General features: G+C 41.5%; 1 protein-coding gene across 1 annotated transcript in view; it reads left to right on the top strand.

The window, feature by feature from the left end:
• CALCR (calcitonin receptor) overlaps positions 1–18533 on the top strand; it is a 2903406-nt gene that overhangs the window by 2091472 nt on the left and 793401 nt on the right. The gene's annotated exons all lie outside the window — the stretch shown is intronic.

The raw sequence follows: 18533 nt of genomic DNA, 5'->3' as shown, positions 1-18533 counted from the left end.
CTGTAAAGTCGCCCGCACAGCTGGCCTAATTACTCCCATGGAGTGGGTTTCAGGAGCCATCCTCAGAGAATGATGCAATAGACTTAGATGTTCAAAGAAATGCTACACCGACAATGCGAAGTGCAAGAGCAGCTCGCCGTGTTCATGCACTGACTGCCAATTCTGCGTAATTTTGTAATTCTCTTGGGGTCTCGGAACTATTTATGGGGGAGTCTACTGAGTGAGGAACTTCTTGAGTGGGGATATCATAAGGTGTACTCTCGCGACCCGTATGTTAGTGCTATTAAAGTTGGCAATGGTTTTCTTATTTTATTATTTTATTCTTGTGTCGCAAGGATGTGGGTCAACACGGAGACATAGAGTCCCTCAGCTCCGTTTGTAAAGTAAGCAGTAGTTTGTTTGTGCCTACACCTCTTTGCGCCAAATTTCTGATGTAAATGAATAAAAGTACGTAGTCAAGTTTCTTCAAGTATATTTTCTTAATTTATTTGATATATGTTCTGCCCATATGGATGACACGTGTTTCGGCGTTCCATTGGCGCCTTTTTCAAATCCGGGCTGAATGCAAGCGTAACATGTAATAAAACAAAACACAAAATATAACATATGAAATAGCATTTTAGCATATTTTATAACACATTTAGTAGTTAGAATAGTGACTTAGGCTGTGTAGTATATCCTTTTAGCATTCTCAAATTGCATGAACACCTAAAAGTGCAGCACCTCTTAGTTACCTCAAATGGTTAAAAATAAATCCATTACAGTGACTATGTTAGTTTTTTAAAATTAAATTTGTGCAATCCGAAAAAGAAGTAAGTATGGGATGGCATGGACCTAACAATTTTTGGCTGTCAGAAAAGCATGTGAATTTGTTTTCTTACCCTTATTGAATGTAATGCGAATCTCCCTTTCCTTATTTCCGGGAATTAGTTTTTAGTTGAAGTGTATCACGGTAGTTCCAGGGTTAAATCCCACCTAGAACAAATTTGGTTGTTCTGTTATGCTAACATTGGCCTTTTAACCTTCTATCGGATTGATTCTTTATGCATGATTCCCTAGCATATATTTAGACACATTTTAAACTCTAGTAAGCATGACTAGTAACATCTTTCTCATTGCATTTGTGTAAAAAGTGCTATTCATATTTACAATCCTCCAATCGCATTACATATCCTTGGTCTCATGCATTCTGTTACTCTAGCGGTCACTAAGAATTACTTTTTCAGTTACAATGACTGGTAACCGATTTGCTCCCCATTTGTGTTTACCAAAACACCCTTTCGCGTGAGTTTGAAATCCCAACCAAAATATATTTTGTTTATGCCACTCGGCATCAAGCGTGCTGAATTCTACATTGAGCATGCTTGTAGCGGTGGTCTTTCCACCCCTTAAAAGTGCTTACCTACAAAATTCTCTTGCTCATGCCTCAAGCATTGGGGGTCCTGTTATGGTTCTGGCAAATCCGCTCTAATGAACTCTCCTTTGGGAATGTTGTAGATAACCGGTTTATGGTGGCAGCTAGTCGCATACAATGTTGAATTGACTTCCGTCTCTTTTCTGAATGTTTTTGTGTGTAATTGTCCAGTGGATACAAAGATGGTTAGATCCAAAAAGTTAATTTCCGTTTTGCTGCTTTGCCCAATAAATTCTAGGCCAAATTCATTGTTATTTGCTTGGTTTAGTAAAGACTCCAGTTCTTCCGGTGTACCGTTCCAAATAATTAGTACATCATCGATGTACCTTAGCCATTTGATTATTTTGTTCTTAAACTCAGGTATTTGGTATATATGTAGGTCTTCAAACATTCCCATTACAATGTTGGCAAGGGCTGGGGCATATTTAACGCCCATTGCGACTCCACGTATTTGTCGAAAAAACTGATTGTTGAAAATGAAAACATTGTTCTCTAAAGTTGTCATGAGCATTTCTTTAAGCATGCATGCAGAGTTGAAAAATGACGCAGATCTATTTTTGAAAGTATAGTCCATTGCCTCCAGGGCCAATTCATATTTAATAGATGTATATAGAGCCTTGACGTCCCATGTTGCTAATAAGTATGTATCTTGCCACTGAATTTCTTCTACAATTTTAATGGCATCTGTTGTGTCTTTCAGATATGCCTGTATTTTAGGTACTCCAGGTCTTATTATATTGTCAATATATTCCGCTATAGGTTCTGTCGCCCAACCTATGCCACTTACAATAGGCCTTCCTTCTGGGATGGTGTCATATTTCTTGTGAACTTTCGGAAGAAAGTATATGGTTGGAATTGTAGGTTTATTTACCCGTAGGTGTGTCTGCTCTTCATCAGTTATTAGTCCTTGCTGGTGCCAGGCATTAATAAGGCTTGTCAAATCTTGTGTTATTTTCGGTATTGGATTTCCTATTAATTTCTCATAGCATTCTGGATTTTCCAAGTGGTTCATAGCCATCTTTATGTAATCCACTCTATTCATTATTATAATGTTGCCACATTTGTCCGCTTCCTTGATAACCAATTGATGATTTGATTGTAATTTTCTTATGGCAAGAATTTCATTTGCTGTAAGGTTTTTGAGATTAGCTTGTTTTTTATTTGTGGTCTTTTTCTTAAGTAGTATAAATCTTGTGTGACGGCTCTGTAAAATGCGTCCACCATGTTATCTGGTGATAGCTGGGGTGTGAACCTGGATTTGGGTTTCAATTCTTTCATGGAAAAAGGAGTTGGCTGTATTTCTAACTCATGAATGGTTTGATGTATTGGATAGTCTCCTGGTTCTTGTAAGGATCGTAATAGGTGAATACCGCTTAGTTCTTCTATGGTTATATCACTTCTAGTTATGGTTTCAGATGTTTTTTTCCTTTTTTCAACTTGAGTCGCAAAAAATGTTTTAAGTTTTAATTTCCGAACAAATTTGAAAAGATCCACATGTATTTCTATGGGTTCAAACTCAGTTGTCGGGGCGAATGATAGGCCTTTATTCAATACATTAATTTCATCTTCAGTTAGTATTTGGTTCGATATGTTCATCACCAAGTTATTTATTTCTGTTGTTTTTTGGCAGCTTCTTTCGACGCCGCCCGTGTTAATCGTCGATAGGCATCTGAGCCGTCTGGATTTTCTGGGTCCTCCTGATCCTCTCTTACCTCTTCTCCGACTCGTTTCTGTGAGGTGTCTGGTGCTTTGCTGATCTGAAAACGGACTTGTTTCGTCTGAATGTTTCTGTTTCCTTGTTTGTATCTTTTGATTTGATTTAGAAATCCTTGTCCCTTCGGTTTTGCAGTTCCTAATACTGTTTCCACGTCATTCTCATTTTCGGGTTCTTCCTCTGCCTCTGAACTGGACGGTGAAGTGTTGGGAGTAGTCTCTCTTGATGTTGGTTTGATTTTATTATATTTCTCTTGGAAAGTGTATTTTCCAAGAGAAATATAATAAAATCAAACCAACATCAAGAGAGACTACTCCCAACACTTCACCGTCCAGTTCAGAGGCAGAGGAAGAACCCGAAAATGAGAATGACGTGGAAACAGTATTAGGAACTGCAAAACCGAAGGGACAAGGATTTCTAAATCAAATCAAAAGATACAAACAAGGAAACAGAAACATTCAGACGAAACAAGTCCGTTTTCAGATCAGCAAAGCACCAGACACCTCACAGAAACGAGTCGGAGAAGAGGTAAGAGAGGATCAGGAGGACCCAGAAAATCCAGACGGCTCAGATGCCTATCGACGATTAACACGGGCGGCGTCGAAAGAAGCTGCCAAAAAACAACAGAAATAAATAACTTGGTGATGAACATATCGAACCAAATACTAACTGAAGATGAAATTAATGTATTGAATAAAGGCCTATCATTCGCCCCGACAACTGAGTTTGAACCCATAGAAATACATGTGGATCTTTTCAAATTTGTTCGGAAATTAAAACTTAAAACATTTTTTGCGACTCAAGTTGAAAAAAGGAAAAAAACATCTGAAACCATAACTAGAAGTGATATAACCATAGAAGAACTAAGCGGTATTCACCTACTACGATCCCTACAAGAACCAGGAGACTATCCAATACATCAAACCATTCATGAGTTAGAAATACAGCCAACTCCTTTTTCCATGAAAGAATTGAAACCCAAATCCAGGTTCACACCCCAGCTATCACCAGATAACATGGTGGACGCATTTTACAGAGCCGTCACACAAGATTTATACTACTTAAGAAAAAGACCACAAATAAAAAACAAGACTAATCTCAAAAACCTTACAGCAAATGAAATTCTTGCCATAAGAAAATTACAATCAAATCATCAATTGGTTATCAAGGAAGCGGACAAATGTGGCAACATTATAATAATGAATAGAGTGGATTACATAAAGATGGCTATGAACCACTTGGAAAATCCAGAATGCTATGAGAAATTAATAGGAAATCCAATACCGAAAATAACACAAGATTTGACAAGCCTTATTAATGCCTGGCACCAGCAAGGACTAATAACTGATGAAGAGCAGACACACCTACGGGTAAATAAACCTACAATTCCAACCATATACTTTCTTCCGAAAGTTCACAAGAAATATGACACCATCCCAGAAGGAAGGCCTATTGTAAGTGGCATAGGTTGGGCGACAGAACCTATAGCGGAATATATTGACAATATAATAAGACCTGGAGTACCTAAAATACAGGCATATCTGAAAGACACAACAGATGCCATTAAAATTGTAGAAGAAATTCAGTGGCAAGATACATACTTATTAGCAACATGGGACGTCAAGGCTCTATATACATCTATTAAATATGAATTGGCCCTGGAGGCAATGGACTATACTTTCAAAAATAGATCTGCGTCATTTTTCAACTCTGCATGCATGCTTAAAGAAATGCTCATGACAACTTTAGAGAACAATGTTTTCATTTTCAACAATCAGTTTTTTCGACAAATACGTGGAGTCGCAATGGGCGTTAAATATGCCCCAGCCCTTGCCAACATTGTAATGGGAATGTTTGAAGACCTACATATATACCAAATACCTGAGTTTAAGAACAAAATAATCAAATGGCTAAGGTACATCGATGATGTACTAATTATTTGGAACGGTACACCGGAAGAACTGGAGTCTTTACTAAACCAAGCAAATAACAATGAATTTGGCCTAGAATTTATTGGGCAAAGCAGCAAAACGGAAATTAACTTTTTGGATCTAACCATCTTTGTATCCACTGGACAATTACACACAAAAACATTCAGAAAAGAGACGGAAGTCAATTCAACATTGTATGCGACTAGCTGCCACCATAAACCGGTTATCTACAACATTCCCAAAGGAGAGTTCATTAGAGCGGATTTGCCAGAACCATAACAGGACCCCCGATGCTTGAGGCATGAGCAAGAGAATTTTGTAGGTAAGCGCTTTTAAGGGGTGGAAAGACCACCGCTACAAGCATGCTCAATGTAGAATTCAGCACGCTTGATGCCGAGTGGCATAAACAAAATATATTTTGGTTGGGATTTCAAACTCACGCGAAAGGGTGTTTTGGTAAACACAAATGGGGAGCAAATCGGTTACCAGTCATTGTAACTGAAAAAGTAATTCTTAGTGACCGCTAGAGTAACAGAATGCATGAGACCAAGGATATGTAATGCGATTGGAGGATTGTAAATATGAATAGCACTTTTTACACAAATGCAATGAGAAAGATGTTACTAGTCATGCTTACTAGAGTTTAAAATGTGTCTAAATATATGCTAGGGAATCATGCATAAAGAATCAATCCGATAGAAGGTTAAAAGGCTAATGTTAGCATAACAGAACAACCAAATTTGTTCTAGGTGGGATTTACCCCTGGAACTACCGTGATACACTTCAACTAAAAACTAATTCCCGGAAATAAGGAAAGGGAGATTCGCATTACATTCAATAAGGGTAAGAAAACAAATTCACATGCTTTTCTGACAGCCAAAAATTGTTAGGTCCATGCCATCCCATACTTACTTCTTTTTCGGATTGCACAAATTTAATTTTAAAAAACTAACATAGTCACTGTAATGGATTTATTTTTAACCATTTGAGGTAACTAAGAGGTGCTGCACTTTTAGGTGTTCATGCAATTTGAGAATGCTAAAAGGATATACTACACAGCCTAAGTCACCATTCTAACTACTAAATGTGTTATAAAATATGCTAAAATGCTATTTCATATGTTATATTTTGTGTTTTGTTTTATTTCATGTTACGCTTGCATTCAGCCCGGATTTGAAAAAGGCGCCAATGGAACGCCGAAACACGTGTCATCCATATGGGCAGAACATATATCAAATAAATTAAGAAAATATACTTGAAGAAACTTGACTACGTACTTTTATTCATTTACATCAGAAATTTGGCGCAAAGAGGTGTAGGCACAAACAAACTACTGCCTATTTATGGGGGAGTGTTGGCTGATGGTCACCAATCACTAATACATGCATAGGATTTGACTACCCAGGTGGATTGCTGGAATTAGCCCTGTGAGGAATTCGACCACCCACATGACGGCCGTGCGCTCACCTGGTATTTGGATGATGGTACCGTCCTCAACAAAATGTGTGGGGCTAATCCACACACATTTTCCTATGCTCACACCACACCAAAATCATAGACCCATGGACACCGCCTACAGGTACCGTCCGCCCCTGTCATATTTAGCTGAAATGTGACAGCAGAGGAGGGCACTGTCATCTCAGGGAAGGGGGAGGACCAAATGCCCCCTGCCATGGTCAGCCTGATTAATGAGCAAAGGTTCCATGGAACCGCCTGCACTTTTGTTAGACCCTGCAGCTGGTGGCAGCGATTAACATAGCAATAGAGGGTACTTCAAACAGGCCCCAAAGGGGTCTGGCTGCAGAGGATAACAAAGGAGACAGGACACCCAACAACCTTTCACATGCTTACATATTAACACCATGCCCCATGCGCAATGCCCTGTAGTATTGTCAATGGTAAATATATGAATCTGATTTAGAACCTAAGGAGACCAGACAAATGTAGAGCTTGCAGTGCACTCTATCTTACTTGTATACGTTTACACGGTTTTGTACAGACTAATTCATACATATATGTTACAGTCACAATATGCCAAACTTAAAACACAGTTCCCTTGTGTCAAATATACTAAAACTCATATTCCATTGTTTCCACAGATTGAGTGGCCTGACATTCAAAAACATTGTCCTAATACCAAATCGTGTATGCTAATATTGATACATATATCTCAGTATTCACACATTGTGTGTTTAATTGTTAAAAACATTGCCAGACGGGGCTGATAGTATTGCTGCACGGTTCCATCAGCAATTGACAAATTAGTCGCAGTGCTCATCCAGAGTACGCACAAACAATTCCCGGATTGGCCCAGTTAACAAGCCAATTATTCATTGAAAATAAGATGTAGGTGATCCACCTCTGGTGAGAAGGTTGCTCCACCACTCCATACCACTAATTTAGCTATTACATGTTTACAGTAATAATTTCGATCTCCATTTGACAGACATCCTGCCAGGGTAGCCGTTTGAATTCATTCAGTTTTAGTTACAAGTCATACCAATGATTTCTGTTGGCATATAAGTTCTAACGTGAATTAAGGTGACAGCCACCAAGATTTAATATTAAGGCTTAACCTCTATGAGCTACTCACCCTGGTCCGGTGAGTATATTAAGGATCTGATTAGACTTGGTGTCAACATTCAATTCGTATACTTACAGTACTGTAAATCAAGTAAGACAGTAATAAGGATTTAGTACCAAAATAACATAGTAGTTACATCCTAGTTATCTGCCATACTGGAGATAATGTAAATTCTCACCTGTTCACGGTTGGTAGATTTCTCCCCCAGTTTAGTTATATAGACGATTCAAATTAAATAGTAAATCCTATAAAGAGAATAAAGTGATTGATGATTCCCTATTTAGTTTTGTTACTATAACCCAATGCACCAAATTATATTGTACCAGTCTTACTTAGTTTCTTCTAAAGCATGTTAAGTGAATATATGCAGTTTCTGCAATGTCAGTAATCCCACTGTAAAGTAGAAAGTCAGCATTCATTATACTGATCCCTACATTTTGTTATATTTACTTTCCTCTGAATTGCAATCCCAATTAATTAAATTAAAGAAGTCTACCACCCGCTAGGGGGACCCCATTCATAAGATACCCAAATGAGGTTTGCAGAAGCCAGAGAGTCTGGTCTCTCAGCATCTTGAAGGGAGACCTGCTGCTTTAACTAGGGGCCACCCAGGGAGATCTATTAACCAGAGAGACTCTTTAATCACAACAGACAGGAAGATAGGTAGGACCTAGTATACACAAGGGAGTTAGCCCAGATCTTTTTTGTTAAGAGAAGATTTCTGCCATATTGTTTCTGGGGCACCCCATGCTCCTGTTTAAATCCCTTTACCTTTTCCTGTTGCAAAGCACTCTGGGTATGGCCTCACGCATACCGAAAATTGTTGGTAGGGAGCCCAGGATTGGTTCACTAATGTAGGCTAAGCCTGCACCAATAACTGTGACCCACTTTGCTTTAAAAGAGGGATGGTGCCCCTCTTTAGGCAGATCATCTGAACACTTTTCAAGAAGCTGCAAGAAGAACTCATCCTTGGACCCTGACTGAAGATAGAGTTTGCCTTAAAGTTTCCGCCAGTTAAGGCGGTATTACCCAAATTGTTCGAACACAATTGTTCGAATTACCGAATTGACTGGAAGTCGAGGGTCCGAATTGACCTTTGCACAATTGACCGCACATATATATATATATATATATTGGTTTGGTAATATATATATATATATGTATATATATATATATTTATATATATAATGGGGGTTGCGGGGGGTTTCCCCCGCATATATGTAACAATTGACCTTCACAATTCGGTCAATTGTAGTTCGAACAATTCGTATACATCCGTAACGGCAGGTCCGGAGAATCCAAAAGGAAAGCAAGATCTCTCCCCCTTAACATCTCCCAGGGAACAGAGGGATAAGAAAACTCAGAGGACCCCCCAGCCACCTCAGAACCCGTACCCAGCCATCACACAGCAAGCCCCACTAGTCTGTGCAGCAAGCACCCTGGACATGGAATGACAGAAGGTCTCTGAACCCGAAACTAAGGACAAGGCAGCTCCCTGCAACACACTCCCAAGCTTAGGGCTGTCCACCTTAATGGACGACACAAGCCCATTGAAGAAGCTGGGAGAAGTGCAACAACAAGCATGTAGCGCCACCCGCCTTAAAGGACATTTTCAAACCAGTCGAGTTTCTCGATCCGCAATGGCCTGCAGAGTTGTCTGCTGTTAAGCATCTAGCTAAGGCCATCTAGCCGCAGTCACTGAAAGAAACCTGAGATGTCTCAACCAGTGATTCAGAACCGCCGATCAGCACTGAGACAATGAGTGCGGACCCTGAGTCGCTGTGAAGGCCAGCCTGCAGCTGTTGTCAAGCTTCACTCGCCAAACCTTCTTGCTGCCTGATACCCACTGCTGATCCTTCTCTAACTGCGTGGCGGAGGCCTGCAAAGCGCCCTGAAGCCGAGTCAGCCATGCCAAGCACCAAGAACAACTACAGCAAAAGGTGCATTGTGGTTCTCTCCCCCTGGTCCTTCCAAGAAGTCCCATAGAGACACTTTAAGACCCTTTCTCCCTTTTTGCTTAAGCCAAGAAGCCTTTAAAAAAACTATTGTGGTTATTAAATATACCAACTACCCTCCTGTCAGTATCCAGAGTTCATCCCTTTTCCTTCTTAGAAACTGTCTGTCCTCTGCATTCCTTTACAGCGTGGGTTGTAGGAGTAGTGTTATTAGATTGTCTGTTGTGATAATAATAAAGTAGATATGTTTTATATAACATTGACTGGACACTCCTTTTATCTTTGCATAATAATTGTAGTTTTTGCTGTGTTGTAAATAACCAATGATCCACGACCTTTAGAAGAGATAAGCCTGCCGTTGCGTCCACATTACCAAAATTGGACAGGGAGGTTTATAATTGTAATTGTATGTTTCTTTTTGGATCCATTCTGGTGTATTAGAGGAGTGGGGCAAAATGTTGAAAACCATAACGTTCTGCTAGACCTAACCAATATGTATAGTCACGCTGTTCAACTGTAACCTTAGTAACAGCTTAACATGCCATTCTCTGCACTGTTGTGCCTGTTTCTATATACTGTCAATCCTGTTCATTGCTATGCCTGTTGCCAAGTGAATACTCTGTAACAGCGCCACAATGCACCATGGCCGATGTGCGCTTTATAAATGCAAATAAATAAATACATAAATTGATGGTTCACTCCTGGACCACTGGTACCCAGGAACTTGATTTGTCACAAGCCCTCCACACATGACATAACTTAAGTCACTTTTACAATGAGAGGCCTTAAACATTAAATGTCTGTGTAGTCCCCTTTCATCATTGCACTACACGGCACCTGTGGTCTGCCATGGGTTCGCAGGCACAAGGTAAAAGTGATTCATGGCAGGGGCACTTAGTACTATATTCAGATGAGAATCAGGGTACACTTTCTAGATCACCGGGTACACCCCCTCTACTTCCTGTGCTGCCAAAAGTCAGGTCCTTACTATGTTATGTTGCCTTGGTGCATTTTAGAAAATCCACAACCGCACACCCATAGGCGTGTTGGCAATATCCAAGAGTTAGGACCCAACAACAAATACACTACAGCCACAGGCATCCCTAGGGAGTAACAAAAGGGGGCACATGCACCCCACATTTTATGTTTTGCCATATTGTGTGTTCTGCCCCCCACAACCTGAGGATAAACGGGTGGAAGTGGACTGTGTACTCTCTCGCCAGTGCTTGGAATGTCCATGACTCATGACACTCTGGGCCCTGGAGAGAGGCAGAGAGACATTGTGGAAAAACAACACCCTGTTTCAATGTGTTTTGGCATTTTGGGCCAGTCACATTGAAAGGATGTGGGTCTTCAGCAATCTAGATGTGGATTGTCAACAACATCCAGCCAGAGAGTGTCTCCTAGGTCACTAGAGCAGACTTTTGATCTCCTGTCCTGTTCACATCACCAGCCAGCCCCATGGCGGCAGCAGTCTTCCACTGAACCAATCATCAAGTGTCTATCCGCTGGCTCGGCTGCCCCAGCTGAGCTCCAAGAAGAACCATAACATAGGAATTTGCAAAGTTCGTGCTTCCACTTGCACTGAGTGCTGTAAGTAGGAAGAGTGCACCAGATCATGACTTCATGATGGGGACTTAGGAGGTTGTCTACTGAGAGCGCTGGTGAGGTGCAGAATCTGTGGGGATCACTTAAACTATCATCACTCCTTGTCTCGGGAGGATAGCTCAGGGGCAACATGCTCGCCTTGGAAGGAAGTCGACACGGAGCACCATAGCTTCGATCTCTGGGTATTAAGCACGTTATAAATAACCTATCATCATCATCCCTTCATCCTCCCACCTTGCAGTTTTATTTTGCTTTCATAGCTTGTGCTGCCTAGCGATTGGGCTGGGTGGAGGGAACATATATGCTCGCCATCCTTGCCCACAGAATATCCCCAACAGATGCAGATAAATATACACCCACATCACCCACATCAAATGCATATTCTAATCTTACAGCGAAAAGAAGGAGTGAGAAAATGCCCCCTATTATCATCCCCATTCAATGCAGACATTTTAAAGTGCATATCTTAGCTACTGCCTCAGCGTTTTTCCTCCATGAAATTGAACTTGCATGAGAATGCACAATGTGGGTGAGTGATGTAGCTGAGAGACAAACCCAGCACTCCTTTTAAGGAGGCGAAACCCAATTGGTTAGTGATGGTGAAGTTGATATTACGCCATCCACTGGTGCATTCAAACTACAGGACTTGATGGTTCCTTGCATCCTTTGTAGTATATAATATGCATGGATGTAACTGTACTGGGGTACAAATAAGAATGTTGTATTACTGTGTGAAATGCATAATTGAAAGAGACATAAAATGGGGGGAGACCAGGACGGCGTGCGTACCAAAATAACATACTTTAATATAACTCTGGCTGTTAGTCTTTTGACATAATGTCAGCTTTGCAAATAGTGTACCTGCCATAGAACTGGAATTGTGAGGAATTGCCATCTGTCAAGGGTGTGCTTTTTATTAATAAATAACATGATTCAGGTAATTCCGTCTCTTAAAGGGAAATCTGCTGATCAGATTCCCTTTCATAAGCTCTGTGCCAAAAGCAAAGTGTGTACGTGTGCCCTGCCTGCTGCATTAGTCGCCTGATCTGCAGCGCCTGCTCTACCAATGGCACAGAGCAGGTTCAGAGGTCTCAGGTGCCATATTGACAGCTGCAGTGACAGCCAAGTCTCTGCAGCACAAGGGATGCATATTAGGTATGCACCCTGTTCCAAAATACACATCACTATAAGGATGGTGTTCCAAGGTAGAGGCACACTCTGTCCCCTAAACATCTCCAGGGGCCATTGGGGCTGAACTGCTGATGGAACAAGACCTCAATTGTGGACAACCTGTGGGATGGTTTAACCCACTTTATGCTCTGCTATGCTGTAGCACTGTGTTATGATGGTGCCAGAAACATCAGAAATGGCTGCAAAACTCTTGTGCGCGCCAAAACCTATGAAAATCACCCCTTGCAACGCCCAAAAAGGTGGCTGCCCATCTGCCATGCATGTTGTCAGTGGTGGAACAGAGATCTCACTCCTGGAATATGACACTGGGCTCCACAATAAGTAAAAATGGAGTACAGAAGAAAAAAAGCAGTGTTGCTAAATGAAACCCCAAAATCTTGCTTTAAATCCTTTTTTCTTTGTTACTGAAACTGCGGAATGCCGGTGCAAAAAACACTGTCAAACACCCAAAATTCTTGCTGGGTGCTACAATTCACTTAGTTTAAGAAATCATTGTGAACTTGCAAGGTCCTGAAAAACTGAGAGCATAAAGAAAATTCCACAGCAAAAGGGGCTTGTCTGTGGATCTGTCAAAAATCTGGGTGTAATACCATGGGCCGCCTGAATGACAGCTGTCAGGAGCCGGCCTGATTAAACTTTAAACATGTATATAAACTGAAATCAAATATTTGCAATCTAAGAGGCCTGTTACTGAGAGTAACCTATGTTGTAATTGTTTTGATCCCATGGTTTAAAACCTTGAATAAGTATTCTAGCTTCTATTTTGAAATCCCAAGTTTGGGGAAAATGCAACAGAATTAACAATTAAATCAAGCCTGGCTAAGAGCTAGCAGACTGGAATATCAGGTTTCTCCACAGAAGGATGGCCTTTCCCCCACCAGGAAATCACACCAAAGTGATAATTATAGGGTTTGGAAAGAACCTGGTCTACAGAGGCAAAAGGGAACAATGAACAGCTGCCACTAAGATATGCCGAGTGTGAAGACAGTCGTAAATGGCCTCTGCCAAGAGGAAACAGGGAGGAGACTGCTTCTAAACTGTAGGGAGACAGAAGGAGGCGGAGACAAACAACCATCTGTGGCTGAACCTTCACAAAGAATATTTTTTTAAAAGACTTATGATTTACCAGTGAAAATTGTACAGAAAATAAAAGTAACAGATTGGTAAATCTAAATTTTGGCTGCACGTTTCAAGAGGCGGCAACATCGTGTGGCATGTTCTGGAAAGAAACGGCAGAAAATGTGATTTTACATAAAATGTATTTTCGCTAGAAATCTGAAACTTTATACATTTATGCCCATGTTAAACCCGCACACTTGTGGAAATTTGCTTATAAATTGGACATTGTGTTCCTGATGAAAAGGGCAAAATTCTGTGAAAAGAAGAGACAAGATCCCACCGCTACGGGTTTGGAGGGATAGCTGCATATAAAATATGTAATCTGTATATGTGATTCTTATAGAGGTTGCAATGTGTAAATAAGTATGGTGCCAAAAGTAGATTTTGTGTTCAAGGGGGCAGGGTGGATCCTCAGCCTCATAAAATCACACCATAAAGGTGACACACTGTTTTTCTCCTCCTATCAAGGCAGAGAGGACACTCTGACCCAATCAACTATCAAAGGGGTGAGCTTAGGATAAACCAGCCCACACACTCCTTTATCATAGCATAAATAGAGACAGCTCACCACTCAAATAGACAGACAGATTCACTCACTATCCCGATGCTGGCGGAGCACCCTGCTAATGAACTTTACATCTTCCTTGCTCCAGACTCCAGAAACTTGGCAATGCAGAAATCCATTGCATAGCTGAACCATTTTCAGCTAGGCCTCAAATTCCAGAACTAGAACCCCACAAACCTAAGGGGAAGCATCAAAATACAGCCGGGCTTTGCTGTACTGCTTGCCTGCTGAAAGAATTATCATCAGAACCAAAAAGGGCTGATTCAACCGAGTCCTGTGCTGTGCTGTGACCAGAGTCCTTTGCAGATCCAGTCCAGTCCTGTGCCATGCTGTGACTAGAGCACCTTGCTGATTGCAGAACCAATCCGATGTGCCAAGGTGTCTGTCCTAGAACCAGATCCCATTCCCTGACCAGAATCTTGACGGACCAGAATCCTGACGGTTCCGTTTAAAAACATATCTAGTGAGTATCTATAGAAATAACTGTGTCACTAGCATATGTACCTTGCTTAGTTAATCCCTATCTTAAACCAATCCTTTCATGTCGTCAGAACCTGTGTTGTTAGAAGTATTTTTGAATTGTCTGAACTCTCTATTCAATCCATCCTATCTTCCTCTGTACTAGTATTGCTAAAACTATCTCTGCGCTGATCTTTTCTCATCTGAAGAAGGCGAGTCCTGCAGGCAGTCATGCTGATCAAGTGGCTGTGTTCCTGTGGGGCATTCATTTTGTTCATAGTCATCCTCTAGTGTAAGAAATCCTTTTTGTCATGTTAAAAGTGCATTCCTGTTTTCCCTGCTTGCGTCGATCTTGAAAAAATGACCTCCACTAAAATGTCCATAACTCCCTCGGTTTTTGTGCTAGAAACAGAATTTCAACTTCTGCTAGTAGTTAACTCCAACAGCTTTAGATCACATCTAAAACCACATTCCAAGTCCATACGGTTCTCCCGTAATCGTGATTATCGCACAGTGACAAGTTAGCCACGAATTTCGTTTTGGGGGAAATTTTGTTGACACGTGTAAAACAGCTTTTGATTGCTTCCGACATGAATTTTAAGATTTCAATTTGTTTCTTGGTATTAAATCATTTCTTGTGTTTATGTGCAACTATCCAAAGCGGCTTCCATAAGAATGTATACAATTTCAGCGATTTTGGCCATATTTAGTGTTTTTGCCCAGCCCATTCTAAGATAACTTTAAAAGCCATTCTGACAGCTTGACAGTCAATTCCGTTTTTCTCTTGTGTTTGCTGAGGGAAAGTGGGATTGATATTTTGTTTGAATTCTGCCATTCCTGAATACCTTCTCTATCGTCCTAGCTCTTTACTTTGCCTATTGGGGGTTGAGAGGGGTGCAGGGGGAACCTTTAACCACAGTGATATCTGATCTGCACACACACACACAAAAGTATTATTTTTGTGCTGAATTGTTTTGCTCACTACTACTCCTTGTGTATTAAATAGATTATTCTGTATTACATCATCCCATTGATGATTATTGTGTATCCATTAAAACATAGTGTGATTAAATTGTAAATCCATAAATAAATATTTTAACTTTGCAAACCAGCCTGATTCCTGGTTCAGTGTGACCAGGGGGGGGGGTCCAGGAGAGGGGTGTGATGTGAGTGGTACATCGCTCAGAATAAAGAATTTTTAGACAAAAATAAATAAGGATTTCAGTTGTGCATTACACGCTAGGCGTTGACTTGGATGTGTGCCGGATTGAAATCACTTACAGCTTCGGGGATCGTCCGGGATCCTGAATTAGACATACCACTTGTGGCAGTCTAACACAGCGTGCTAACTGACAGTGTATATACACCTTGTTGGGCTACCATACTGTGCTATACTGTAAAAGCACCCTTCAAAAGAAATACTCAAAGGAGTTGGGCCTGTTTAGCAAAGTAAAAATAACCCTGAGATAAGTCAGAATGAAATTCATATTTCCAGAATGGCGACCCTAGTAGAAATCAATATGGCAAAAGAACACCCACTGCACAAATTGTTTGTCAGGGGTGAATGGGTAGAGCAGGATGAGAATGTCTGGCTGCAGGAAATCAAACAAAAAATCACTACCATAGAATTAGATACATGGCAGGACCAGGGTCCATTACACCAGGCACTTAGTGAATTGTATATGGCCCCAAATGTAAAAGAAGAGCAATGTAAAATTGCCAAAATAGCGGCTTACCTATACCTCCACATTGGATTAATACAGGAAAAATATGCCAAAAACCTAGATCTGGCAAAGAGACAAGTACAATCCCTAAAGAAAACCCAAACTGATTTGGACTCTCCAGAGCAAAGGCTACAAAAGAGCTAAGATTCAGAGAGAGAAACTAGACAGTACCTGACAAAAGTAAAGGAAGATCTGGATCTCCTGCAGCAAGAGAAGTTAGACAAGATACCAAATTACTGGCACTGCAAAAAGTGTGTCAAGAAAGGTTGGACTCTTTAAAACAGAGCCAACAAAAACTGGTGCAACAATTAACGTTTAACAGAGCCAGTGCAGAACAGCTCCACGTCTTACAAGACCAGATAGACCAAGTAAAAGAGGAACATAACAAATTGATTATCAAAGACCTTGAATCCCAAACAGAGTTTGTTGAAGAGCGCCAGAAAGTTGGGTCATTTAAAAAACAAAGGGATGACCTGGCTGCACAGAGGAGTACTCTAATTCAGGAAAGGGATGCCTTAGGCAAGGAAGTCAGCCATTTAAAAACCAAGGTGGAAGAAATTCACCTAGCCCTTCAGGGACTGGGTGAACTCAAAATGGACTATGAAAAGCTTTTAGAGCACACCAGGAGGGTGGAAGATGCTCTGGCAGAGAATGATCAGGCCAGTAAGGACAGGACTCAGGAGGTGAGTCTCCTGCAGCAAAAGTTGGACAAATACTCCCAAAGCAGACAGAAAGCACAGAGAGACAATCAGGCTCTCTGTGAAAAAAATGACAGGCTCCATAGATGGAAAGCCATGCAGGAGCAACTAATAGAGACCAGTAAGGCTTTAATAGCAGAACACAATGGTCAGATTCTTTCATGCATGCCATCAGGGAGTAAGGTCTGAGAGGGATGAGGTCGGAAGGGAGAGGGAAACCCCTGAGCATAACCTCAGGAACTCTGTTCTCACCAGAGACTTTAATCCTTTCAATTCCATGGACTCTGCCACCTCCATGGCCACTGGCTCACATGACCCAAGGGCAATGGGGTTGGTAGACTTCAACCCAATGGGAAATATGGAGCTAATAGGTCAGCACCTCCCAGAAATGGATGGGCGGGCATCTATGTATAGGTTCCCAAGTAATAGGGTCATCTTCTCTGATCAGGGAGACTCCAGTGAGGGGAGAATCAGAGAAATGGATCCTCAGAAATATAACTTACCAAGAGATCAGGCAGTGAAATTTGGTGGGGAATTCCACGAGACCAGGCCCACCAAGGGCATACTAAAAATCTCTTCCCAGCTAGGACAGTGGGGGGTACTCAACCAATCCTGGGAGCAAGTAAGAGTCAGAAGAGACTAGGCCCCCACATTCTGCCAGCCATTCCCAAGCTCACAGAATCCGGGAGTGTCTAGAAGACCAGACAGCCACCTCTGGTAGCAGTGCCTCTGCGTCAGAGGGTGAGTGACCAGGACTAAAAAGGCCAACAAACTTAAGACGGCTTTACTCAAGGATCCCCTAAAAGAAAAAGCTATTAGGAGCGTCATCACGCCATACCTCAAAAATGCCAAATATTCGGTTTGGGAGCACCTGGAATTATTTGAGCAGATGATGGAGACTTCCCATCAGAAGGACAGCCAAAGTTGTATTCAGTGATTAAAGTGGACATTTTCTCCTGAGTACTCCAGCTTCTTTGCGGGGCTGGAGGATCAGAAACATTCCAGATGGTACACCTATTGGGCGGCCATCCTGAAACATTTTTCCATTCATAGGAACCCTCAAGAGGCTCGTAAGGCAGCCTACAACTTACAATGTGGGGAAGACCAGGCCAGCAAAAATTTGTTCAGGAATTGAAACGAGCCTTTGCGCAGACCACTAGAAGGGTGCGCACTTACAGTAAGCAAATTGTGAACACCATCTTTCATGCTCTCCCTGAGTACATTATGACCCAGCTAGTGAGGGACTTTCATGAGAAAAGATCACTAGACTGGGTCAATGAACAAGCAACGTGCATCTATGAGGTACAGAAGCTGCTGGAAAGTAAAAATATGAGCAAGAGCCCCAAACCAACCAACACACCTGCTGCTGCTAAGGTTTCGGAGGTGAAGATTTCCCCCATTTTAGATCTGGAGATGGGGTGGCCTAAAAAGCTTCCCGCGCAGAATCCGACCAACACCAAACCCAGAAGGCCCCTGGGCCAACCCAAAACGGGGAGCCAGGGAGGTAACCCCACAAATGGGACCCCTAACTCCCTGACTACATCAGCCCATGCTACAAGGGAAATAGACCC

Source organism: Ambystoma mexicanum, chromosome 2q (assembly GCF_040938575.1).
Source record: "Ambystoma mexicanum isolate Mex_15411 chromosome 2q, UKY_AmexF1_1, whole genome shotgun sequence".
Lineage (NCBI taxonomy): Eukaryota > Metazoa > Chordata > Amphibia > Caudata > Ambystomatidae > Ambystoma > Ambystoma mexicanum.
Note: the sequence above shows the minus strand (reverse complement) of the source record. Positions and strands in the feature narration are given on the sequence as shown.